The sequence below is a fragment of the Egretta garzetta genome, unplaced genomic scaffold, assembly GCF_000687185.1.
Source record: "Egretta garzetta isolate BGI_Z169 unplaced genomic scaffold, ASM68718v1 scaffold172, whole genome shotgun sequence".
NCBI classification, from domain to species: Eukaryota; Metazoa; Chordata; class Aves; order Pelecaniformes; family Ardeidae; genus Egretta; species Egretta garzetta.
Genome location: NW_009258951.1, coordinates 306,160 through 317,228, shown reverse-complemented (window position 1 = coordinate 317,228; position 11,069 = coordinate 306,160). Strand labels below are relative to the sequence as shown.

General features: G+C 42.7%; 1 protein-coding gene across 1 annotated transcript in view; it reads right to left on the bottom strand.

Moving 5' to 3' along the window:
* Positions 1-11,069, bottom strand: part of DIS3L2 (DIS3 like 3'-5' exoribonuclease 2) — a 198,126-nt gene that overhangs the window by 127,106 nt on the left and 59,951 nt on the right. The window lies entirely within an intron of this gene.

The following is an 11,069-nucleotide window of genomic DNA, read 5'->3' as shown; positions in this document are numbered from 1 at the left end:
AGCTGCCGGCAGGGCCAGGGCACTGGGGGCTGGTGCTCAGGGGGGAACAGGGTGGCAGCGGGGGCCAGGAGCTTGCCCCGAGGGGAACGGCTGTGCACCACTGTCACGAGGGCACGTTCACAGATGGTTCTGCCACCGTGGATGGCCTGGGTTGCCTTCGGGCAACGTTACCCCAGCAGTCGTTTGACAATGACAGCTATCGCTCTAATGACAAACCCTTGTTCTCATATGCTGCTAATTATCCCCAGCTTTGCCTTCTGATACAAAGCTCTTCAGACTTCGCCTCTCCCCAGAGATCATCTTTTTCAGAAGAATCTAAGTGACTTTAATTTTATTTTATCTTTACTGACTTTCTAGCAAGGCCAAGGAGAGAACAGACAGGTATTCAAGCGTTTAAATAAAAATCTTCCTTCCTTAAAAAGCAACAATAGTAGCAGCAGGTACTTTCTCTTTTACTTCTCCTACCGACATGAACATGTGCCACAATCAGGGTTACTAAGGGGTAAAACCACCCAGGGATTCACGGTGACAAACAAGCTGAGGAAAAAAATTTCTTGGATAATTATAAACAGTTTTAAAAGTGGGGACACACAAGTTACATACCTCATTTGCTTGCCTCTTAAGATCTCTGCCAGCTAAAGGTCATATCAAGCACTCAGTTAATAAAGAATAAAAGCAAGGACCTGTTTTGTTTTCTTAAAAATTTTCAAGCCATCGGTTCATAGTCACGGGTTTGTGGTGTGCCAACCATGAAGACAGCTAGGACAAAGAACGGGACGATTTGGAACAAAGAAACGTTGGCAGGTGCGGTAGGCAAGGGGAGGTTGGTCACCTTCCAGAGACCTTGTCTTCAGGCACACCAGCCACAAGCCCAGGGCTTTACTGGAGTCAACTCTCTCCCACTGAACAGCACTTACTGGCTGGGAGAGAAACCAGATCTAAATGTGTTTGGAAAAAAGCAAGAGCTGCGTTCACTGCTTTCCCAGGGCAGCAGAATAACAAGCACCGACTCACGGCATAACAGGCAAGAATGGGAGAAGCACCAGGAGCCACGCAAGAAACATGCCCCTGTTAGCACTGCCTTCTTTCCACTTCTCCTTGCAGCTCCCGTTTCTCCAAAAAGTTGCTTACATTTTTTCACGGAAGCAGCTTTCCCCGTCAAAAAAAAGGAGCCAGCAGTGGTGTCCTTGGAAGGCATCACATACATGCATGCAAAAGCGCAGAAGTACCAGGAGAGAGCTGTCACGGGGAGCATGGCAAATGGGTCACCACAGCCTCCTTTGCCTGGGATGAAGAACATGCAGGGCTGGGGCATTGCCCCCCATCCTGTTGAAGCTGAGCCCCACGGGAACCAATACAGGTACCAGAAAGCATCTAGATTCTCACTGTACCATCTGGTAGAACCTGCCTTTTTCCTTCACAGGCAAAATCAACCAAGGGCCTTTGGCTGGCTGGAGAGTACCTTCTTCCTTGGGGATCTCTCCAATTTCAGTATCCCTCCCGAAAAATCCTGGGACTATTAGAGACTCCAGCAGACATAAGCTAGGATCTACAACTATACCATCAACAGAAGGAAAGCAGGAAGCAAATCCCAGCCATCTACTTATTCCTACCCATGTGTCTTAATCAACTTCAGTATCTAAAAGGTCATCGTGTATATTTACTCTTGGGCAATGCTCCTGAAACAAGGACAGGGACGAAGACACATGAGGAACTCTGCACTCTGGGGGCCAAGAGATGTGGACTTCTCTATAGATTGTAGCTGTACCTTGTAGCTGCTCCTTTTGAAGTAAAAATTCAAATTCTGTTGGTACCAGGGCTGCATTTAGTGCTTGGAAGTCTACATTAGCAGAGCACCAGCAATGAGGACACCGTGTGACAAACCCCTCTGCTGAGAAAGGACAACTGCCCAGATGCAATGTCCACCTGTCTCAGTTATGAAATTATTGCACAGAGACCTCAGTCTCAACAGCAATAATCTGCCACAAGAGTCTGGTACCCGAGTTCCCTAAATACACTTCTGGCAGTCCCTGCTTTTTGCTGCACATCCCCCTTCCCTCCAATGAACCTGGAACTTGGTGGGTGGGCAGAAAGGGGAGGTATCTGGGCCCCACTGGAGACTGGTGGTCTAGAAGGTCTGAGCTGGGAGACACAAATATCTCCCACAACAGGGCAGAGCCACAGAGGCAATCCTAAAGCAGAGTTAACTTGTGAGAGGAGCAGGATTTTGAGCAGGGGAGGTGGGAAGAAACTCCTTGCATTATGCCAAACTAAAAATGAATTATTCTGACCCCTTTACTGCAGTGGTTATCCAATGACCATTCAATATTTCCACCCTGGGCAACGACATGTTTTCTGAGAAAGATTTACTATGTTAGCTTGGGCAATACTTCATAAGCTTATCTTACAGTGAAAACACACTTCAGCAACTAGGATCCAGTGAAACTGCATTATAATCTCAGTGTTTTCCTTGCAGCGATTATCTGACAAACCAAAACTGTAATAGTCTTACTTAAAAAAAAGTTAGGCACCAGATACAAAAAGCAACTCAAATTAGTTATGTTATTACCAACAAAGTAGATCCAGGACACTTGGAATTTGCCTCCCTCTGTAAGAGATCAGTTTAGGCAGCTTCAATACACACTTAGATTTGCCTGACAAGCATTCCTAGGTCAAACATTATTTTTTTAAAGCCCCCCAAATTTCCTTTTACAATTAAATTACCATGACATTAAAAGGTGGCCAAAGTGGACTAAAAGTCATCAGACTCGAATTCTGATTACTTATGACAGATCCAAAATTATTTTCACTAGGTTTGCATTGGTCACTGTGGAAATTTGCAATTCTGTCCAAAAAGAATACAATTAAAGATGCAATATCCACTTGCAAATGAAAATATATTGCAGTTTCAGATCTCAAAAACAACTCACTGAAAAAAAAACCCCACTCCCTCCCTGGATGGAAAGAAATAGGGTTTTTTTTTAAAAAAAAAAAAAAAAAAAAGTTCGATGTTTGCTACTTCAGCTAGGAAAAAAAAATTCTACTTGAGAAGTTAGTTGGCTTACTCTATGTGGGCATATCTAAGAATCCCATCAGCAGGCATTATTGATATGAAGCTTTTAAAAAAGAAAATACTGCTCTTCAGCTTAGTGGTCAGATACCAGCACATCTGTAAACCTTGCAATAGCAAATCTACTACTTACTAATGAAGTAACAACACTTCGGCTCTCTGATGTCCGCTTCAATAAGTAGTTTTCAGCATATTATGTTTTAGTACTAAATACACAGGCAAGTGGTGCAAAACAAACCAATTTATCATCAATATCTCAAGGATTGTGTGTCACACTCAAAAAGGATGTGTTTTGGGAAGTTGTGTCTTTAGACAGACATATGGAAATGAAAACTCCCTTCAACCAAAAAGCAATACATTCAAATGCATGGACAGATTTGCCTTGGATTACACTATTCTGCTACAATATTCATTTTTTGGGACAAGAAGGAGGAAACATTGCTGTTTAGAAGACAGTACAAGAGCTTTTCATATTCTGTCACCAATGCTTATTGGCACGGAACAGGTTTTTCCTCCAGAACGCAAAACTGATGGTAGGAACCAGTGGTTCACATCATCCTTGGTCCTCCCTTCATCAAGTAAACAAAAATGTAAATTTTTGAGGATCAAAGTAAACGAATCTAGTTTAAGCAAGGGGATCTGGTAGAAACACCTGTCCCTAAGCTGAATGATTTCAGTTGCTACAAAGTTATTTCAGTACCTACAGAGGTAGAGAGCTCTGAGCTCCTCCTGATCTTGGCAGAGTCCTCCCCCGGGGAGTCTGCAGTACCAGGGTCCAAGCGAGCTCTCTCTGAAGTCTCACCCAGCAGGCTGAAGAGCCACTCCAAAAGGTAGGGAAGCAAGGAAAGTGCTGTTTCATTTGGTACCAGGTACTATCCAAAAGTGGAATTTATTTTAAATAGGCTACAAGAAGGCTTGCTTGGGAAAATATCATGCAAGCAGCAGTATTTTGAGAGTATTTATATCTCCACATGCAGAGCTTTCCAACTGTGATGGAGGGAAGACAGATAGTTCACCGTGATGAGACTGTTACGCCAACAGCTTTGGAATTTAACACGTGCAGCCTGTCCAAAATCAGCCTCACAGCTTCCGCGTGCAATGCAAGAGGGCTCTGCAGGTAAGCAGCAAAGCCGCTCCAAACGATGCAGCCCTCCCGAGTTGTCTCATTGCAGAGCTGTGTGTCTAATGAACAGGACTAAGTTCCTTAGAGATGTTTATTTTGAATACTCATTTAAGCAGACTCACCCCGCCGCAGCTGTTCATGTGTAAACACCTGAACCCACACACCTGTGTGCCCAACAGCACACTGAAGACAAGGACCAGGAGACTCAGATGATTCGCAAGAAGATTTTTTTTTTTTTAAGATACCCAAGCAGGAGGAGACACTCAGAGAGGGAGGGGAAAGGCATAATAACAGATGCGTACAGCAGAGAGACAAGGATCTGCAATAACACAGAGCAAAGGCAATGTGAAGAGGGGAGTATAGCTGGCTTCCTTACACATGCAACACAGCCAAGCATATAATAATTTACTTATATTTAGCCACCTCCACGAGGAAGGATAGAGGAGAGGGCAGAATGATGAGACAGAAGCAACACTTTTCCTTAGAACCCTCCAAGTCTGATCCACAACAAAGATTCAGCATCATTTTGGGAAGCTGCCCTCTAGCCCAACAGATCAAATCGCAGCTGTCCCAGTAGCCACATAACATTGCTACAACCCCAGCACGGGTACTCAGGCCTCCCGGCCCTCTCACACCCTTGAGAAGCTGCAAGTCAACAGGGTGGGTTGGAAGCTTTATTGCAACAGAGTTAAACCTCGAAAAAATCAGGTAGTGTCGCAGTCTAAATAAATACAGTTTTATTACACTAACAGCAAGTGAAATTAAAATGTTACAAAAACATTTCCATTGAGTATTTTGCCTATCTACTTAATGGCCTTCCTTCCTGCGTGTGCATTTGTTCCTAAAGTGTGTGTGTCCAATTTTACTATGGCATGGAAAATACGTTAGCTGAATGAATCTTGATCTGATTCATCCTGGAAACCTTGCTGCTAACAATGACCATACTCCAACATGTTTATCTTCACACCCACCATTCATTCTCAGTATCATGCCCTCTCACTCACTTGACCTAAACTTGTAACTCAAAGGAGAAACACAGGTGAATTCAGGAACATCTGGTAATAAGCTGAACTTAAATTAATACCTGTTACCTAATTGCCCGAGTAATTTTTTTTTTTTCCCCTTACTTAAGAAGTCATTTGGGGGTCAAGATAACTTACTAGGGAAGAACAGCATAAGAAGCTTTCCCAACATTAACTTCCACTGCAGGTTCAGCTGTGCAGTGAAGGAATAACTGAAGCTTATTCAGCCTGTAGCATTTAATCAATGCAACTGTAAAGCCCAATTTGTTCAATACCAGTAGAACACTTTTCTTAAGTTGCTATACTGTTTATTTTTTAAGAAATCTATGCTCTCGTTTAAGAAAAGATATAGCAACAACCAAAAGAGCTAGATCCAGAGACCCGCAAACATGAACTTAGGATAAACTAATACAGAGCTGTCCTAAGCAGCTGAAACAGTTCCAGCTTCTCTGCTGGTTTTCCAGGCTTCAGCAGAGTGAAACTGATCTGATTTTTGACAGTTCCACCTCAAGGATTTCTATTAAAAGCCATGTAACTGAGAAGATTTCCTGGTGAGCTTTCACTCTGCTGTGGCCTAGAAATGTTAAGAGCTATGTAGTGGAGACGATCCATCTCCAGAAAGCTGCAGGCTAGGAAAGAAGCGTGAAGGCTCCTTAAAAGCACTGAGTGAACAGGAGCCTCTGAAGAGGAGGGAGAAGAACGTTTATTCCTTCCAGCAGCCAGTGATGTTGGTGGGCTCCAAAATTGTCAGAGATTTCATGGCAGCTAAACTGAAAGAAGGGAGGACCTGAGCAGAGGGACAGCATGTGGTCCAGATTCTCATCACCATCATGCTTCCCCTACCAGCCTTGGCCAAGGAGAGGAATAGTAGTATCCTCCTAAACTCTACCTGAACCAATACAAGACACTGGTAACCGCAGAAGGGCTCCATGTGCCAGAGGAAGATACAAAAGGCCGGCAGGCACCCAGTCAAGCTTAAAAGAAGAGAGCGAGCACACAAAAGCACAAGAGGGGGCATGGAAGAGCATGAGAAGGGGCAGAAGTGCAAAACGGAGATTAAACTCTAGATTATAAGGCTTTTTTCCTTTGCTAGAAGGATCCAAAAACCTTTCTAAGCACTGACTCCAGAACATCATCTTGAGAAAAGAATGGCTTAATGCATTATCACAGAACCATACTGTGAAGGTACCAAATGCCACCACTTCTGTTGAGCCAAGTAATCCCAAAATACTCAGTAACAGCCTCCAGTCAGTAGCAGTGTGTATCACCAAGAAATTTTAGATTATAATTTCTGACCTTACCAGGGCTATTAGAGACTGACAGTCACATTTGATTTGAAAAGAGACCAACTAACATCCACCTGACCAATGCAAAGTGGAGCAAGTTCTATAGGAGCTCCAGCCCAAATTCTGTTGACTCTATCTGTTAATCATCAGATACTCAATTCCATTTTCAATTTTCCATCACACAATTGGCCGAGTTAGCCGTCAGTTTACTCTGCCTGTAAATGAGCTATTTCTATTCAAACTTCATTACGTCAAGGCAGTGACGGACATTCACATATTCAAACTCTCATTTGCAGAAATGTAGGTGTAAGTGGAAATCCTGAACAAACACAACTATTTGATTGCTGCCAGGGCAGCCAGTCCACCAACTCGATGACTTCTGTGAGCCACCCCATGGGAAGCAGGATATTCTGCATATCTGGTAAAGTCAAGATCTCTCATGAGAAGAGCTGAAAAAAGCTGAGCAAACTAGTTTGACGAGGATAGCTTTTGGCATAGTGACATGGTTTTACAGTCTTTTATTTGAATATCCTTTTGCTAAGAAAGGCTGAGGCACTTTTATGAGCACAGCTGCCATTCTCAAGAGTACAAGTAGCTGCTACTGTTTGATTGCTGATGTTTCTTTATCAGAGTAATCTGATTCCAATATTTAACAAGAGACAGCGCACATTTGTATGAAACTCGTGACACGCAAGTCTCTGTAGGGATACAGCATCGTGAAGTATTCTGTACAGAACATTTTGCCCTTTTCCTGGGTTGGGAGGATACAGAGAAGTTTCTATTTTTTATTACATATTGAAATAGAGTATAAGGAAAATCCTTCTACTGCAGTGACAAGCCACAGAAATAAAGTACTCCAGCTCAGGACTAAGTGATAAGATAAAAGTTACATTACCTCTGTTACAGTAGTCAATGTGAAGGAGGATTAAGGGAAAGAATTACAGACCTGGCAAAGGTCGTGTTGACTGGCAGATGACTTCTCTGGATAGCAGTAGCACAGAATAAGTTGAGGTCACAGGGTAAAACACAGAGGACTTGCATGTCAGTACCAAGCACTACAGAGAATTAATCTTTTCTGTGTAGACAATATTATTCAGACTAGTGCCAGGATGCTACTGCCTTGTTCTGTGCCTGAATTTCAACGGGGCATAGAAACCCCAGAGAGGGTTTGAAGGACACTAGTAAGAGACCTGAGGAACTTTCTTCAGGGTGCTCATTCTTCCTGTCTTCATAACAAAACAAAAAAAAAAAAAAAAAAAAAAAAAAAAAAGAGAAAAAGTTTTTTCAGTTTGTAAAAATATTTACAAAAGAGAGAGAAAGTTTGTTCAGCTTGTAGAGATATTTACACCTTGGAAATACAGCTGAAAATGCAAGAGGACAAAGATTTCCAACTTTGCTAAAAAAGACTTACCTCCAATGACCAAAACTTAAGAAAATCTGACTTTGGGACAGGGTAATATTACCCTCTGTGTTGAACAGTGCACTGGAAAATGGCTCATCACTTCCTAGATCAGAGACTTTTCTGAAGATAATCTTTAACCCAACTTCTTTGCAAGAAGAGTTCAGAAAAGGAGAGCAAACTTGTTTGACCAGGGCAGCTTCTGGGACAGTGACACCAGTTATGAACTTTATTTAAATATCCTTGAGCAAAGCAAGACCGACGCACTTTTATGAGCACGACAACTTTCAGAAAGTGCATGGGCTGAGAATTAAGCTGAACGTGATGGCCTTGTCACTTCTGTATACTTCCCTGTTACTTATCCCATCCCTTCCGGGGTCTTCGGAAGAGAAGGGCATGAAGCACAGCTCTGAACTGCAGCACTTAGTGAAGACAGATCCAACATCTGAGTCCCAGTCTGCAGCCCCCCATGCATAACAATTTCTACCAGCTTGCTTTCAGGCCCACAGAGGCACAGGAAACCCAACATACAGGGACTGCAGGGAAATTCAGTCCACTCAAATCTGGGCCACAATCAGCGTACACAATGTTTCATGCTTCTGACAGCAAGGGCCAACCCGAATTTCTTTGCCCCAGTGTGTAACTAGAGATGAAGGGGGTGACTGGTGCTCTGAAGAAGAACAGAGCCACAATGAGGGATGGGACACAGGCCAGGGTGAAAAGATATCAAAACAGCAAGCACTCCCAGCGTGACCCAGAGCGCTCTTATTCGAATGACACGTTTACTTTTATTCTTCATGGTTCATTCTGACCATCAGCAGCAGAACAAATGAGCCAGCAGCAAAAATATTGCGTAATTCTTCTCCTTCGTCAGAATGGACAAAAGGCATCTTGCAACTGAGAGGCAGCACTCTGCAGAGCTTGTGTACACGCACGAGGATTTGCACACCGTCGGGCAATATCTAGAGCAACATGGCTCTGTTTTTTCACCCCAGAATGACTAAAATTTACTTTTGATTCTATTAGGGTAGCTATGGATATTTTTCACCCCAGAAATCTGGTGGGGTTTTTGTTTAGCTTGGATTTTGTTTAGGTCTTTTATATATATGGATCTTTTTATATATATACACATACACACACATATATATGCGTATACATATATGTGCACACGAGAACATGATAGACTGTTTCTTGATTTTATTTTATTAACCATGAATCCCTTGATGGCATCTTTGTCCAGCTTGAAACCTTCAGACTGCCCTATATTAGGGGAAAAAAGAAGAAAGTCCACTACAAGTATCCACTTAAGAGCTGCACTGGCCACACATTACTTCTCCTGGTCCCTCCTGTGTATAAGACCATGCAATGAGTCAGTGTAGGAAACCCGTCAAAGCAATGCTCTCAGGGAAAGTAAATAAAGCACCACTTTTGGTGGGTCAGCACAAAATCCCCCCCGGGATCTCCTCTCCCATCCCCATCTCCATGTTTTGCTGCAGTAGTTTCCAGCAGAAGGGATGCAACATTTAAAAAAAAAAAAAAAAAAAAAAAAAGAAAGGAGTCATCTGCAGTCAGCTTGAAAAGAAAGCTCAACAGGCAGCTTCAGCCCAGCAGCCCTCTCGGGAGGCCCATGTTACACAGAGAAGGGCCCTTCCACTCACTACCGTCCAACCCTGCAAAGCACCCTGTGTCCCAGTGCCGGTCCCACATTCCAGTGGATGGCCTTAGCTAAGCTCTGCCTTGAAAAAGTGTATGTTTGGTCCTTTTAAAAAAGCATTTTGAGCCACACCTGCAAAGGCTGAATTTGGCAGGATCTTTTCTTTTTTCATGACAGTTATCACTGATGCTAGAATAACTATAGCTGTTTTCCAGGCAAGACTTAAAATCTGGATAAGTGATGATATGAGAAATTCCATGAAAGACAGGAAACAAGCCAAAGCAATCATCAACTGCTCAAAAACACCTTCAGAAAAAGCAGCATCGTAAACTTTATATATATAAAAAAAGGAGGGCATTAAAAAGCAGAGCAAGAAGAAACTAGAGAAAAATCCATATGGGTTATATGGCCAAAGAAGCTGAAGCAACTATTAAAAGAGGTGATAGCAAAATACAAACTCAGCAGAAATCTAACTGGCCAGCCACACCAGCCACAAGGCTTGTTAACGATGAACACGGAAAGGCCTTGAAGACAAAAGAAAACAGCTGGCTTAGGCAACTGCAATGGAAAAGTAGGTTGGATTTCGACCATGTAGACAATAAGCTGATTAACATCTGCCCAACAAGTATTCTCCAAAAGATAGAATTAAATGGCAAAAACCACTTAGATGGCACAGATTTTAAGAGATGACTTGATAACCTCCAACACAGGTCACTCCAGAGCATCTCAAGGAACTATAATGCATCAAGAAAAGTAATTCTCATCAAGCCTTTACACTAATGCACAGTTATACAGGGAAAGTAAAATATTGGCTCAAGTCTGTATTTATTTTAGATGCTGGTGTCAAACTAGAATGTATTTCTCTGAATTTTAATTTGGCATTGCTATCAGAAGAAACAGAGATGCAACAGACACAACATGTGACTCAGGAGCATTTTAGGAGATTTCAGAGTTGTTGAGCCAGAGTGGCAGCTCAAGGGGGTAGAGCTATAACAGAGCGTCCAAGACTGCAAAAAAGATGGGGTTAATAACTATCTGTCTAAAACATCTGCAGAGAAGACGAGTAACTCCCAACTCAAGCCCTATGCTGGAAAGTAATGGAACAAGACAGAAGTTGGTTCACGTACTTTGGCAGTAACTCAAAGACAGTGGAGGTACCCAGAAGGAAACAGCATCACGAACTGGTGAGGTGGCAGCTCCATTCATGAGCTGAAACCAATGTTTTGTCATAAAAACTACAACACTTCCACTCAAATGTTATTTCCAGTTTTATTAACAGATGGGTGTGAAAAATGGAAGTCTACCAACAGTATAGGCAGAAGTCTGTGCATCTTCAAATGCCATCTCTCAGGAGAACAAGAGGTATTAAATAGAGCAGCTTTAAAACCACGGCTAAGATTTGTCACAGACCAACAACTGCTTATGTCCTAAGTTACCGCCATCTTTTCTGGACAACTGGGGCATGCATCAGGAATACACCAGAATATCTGTCCTGACAAATTTTTCACCAGCAGC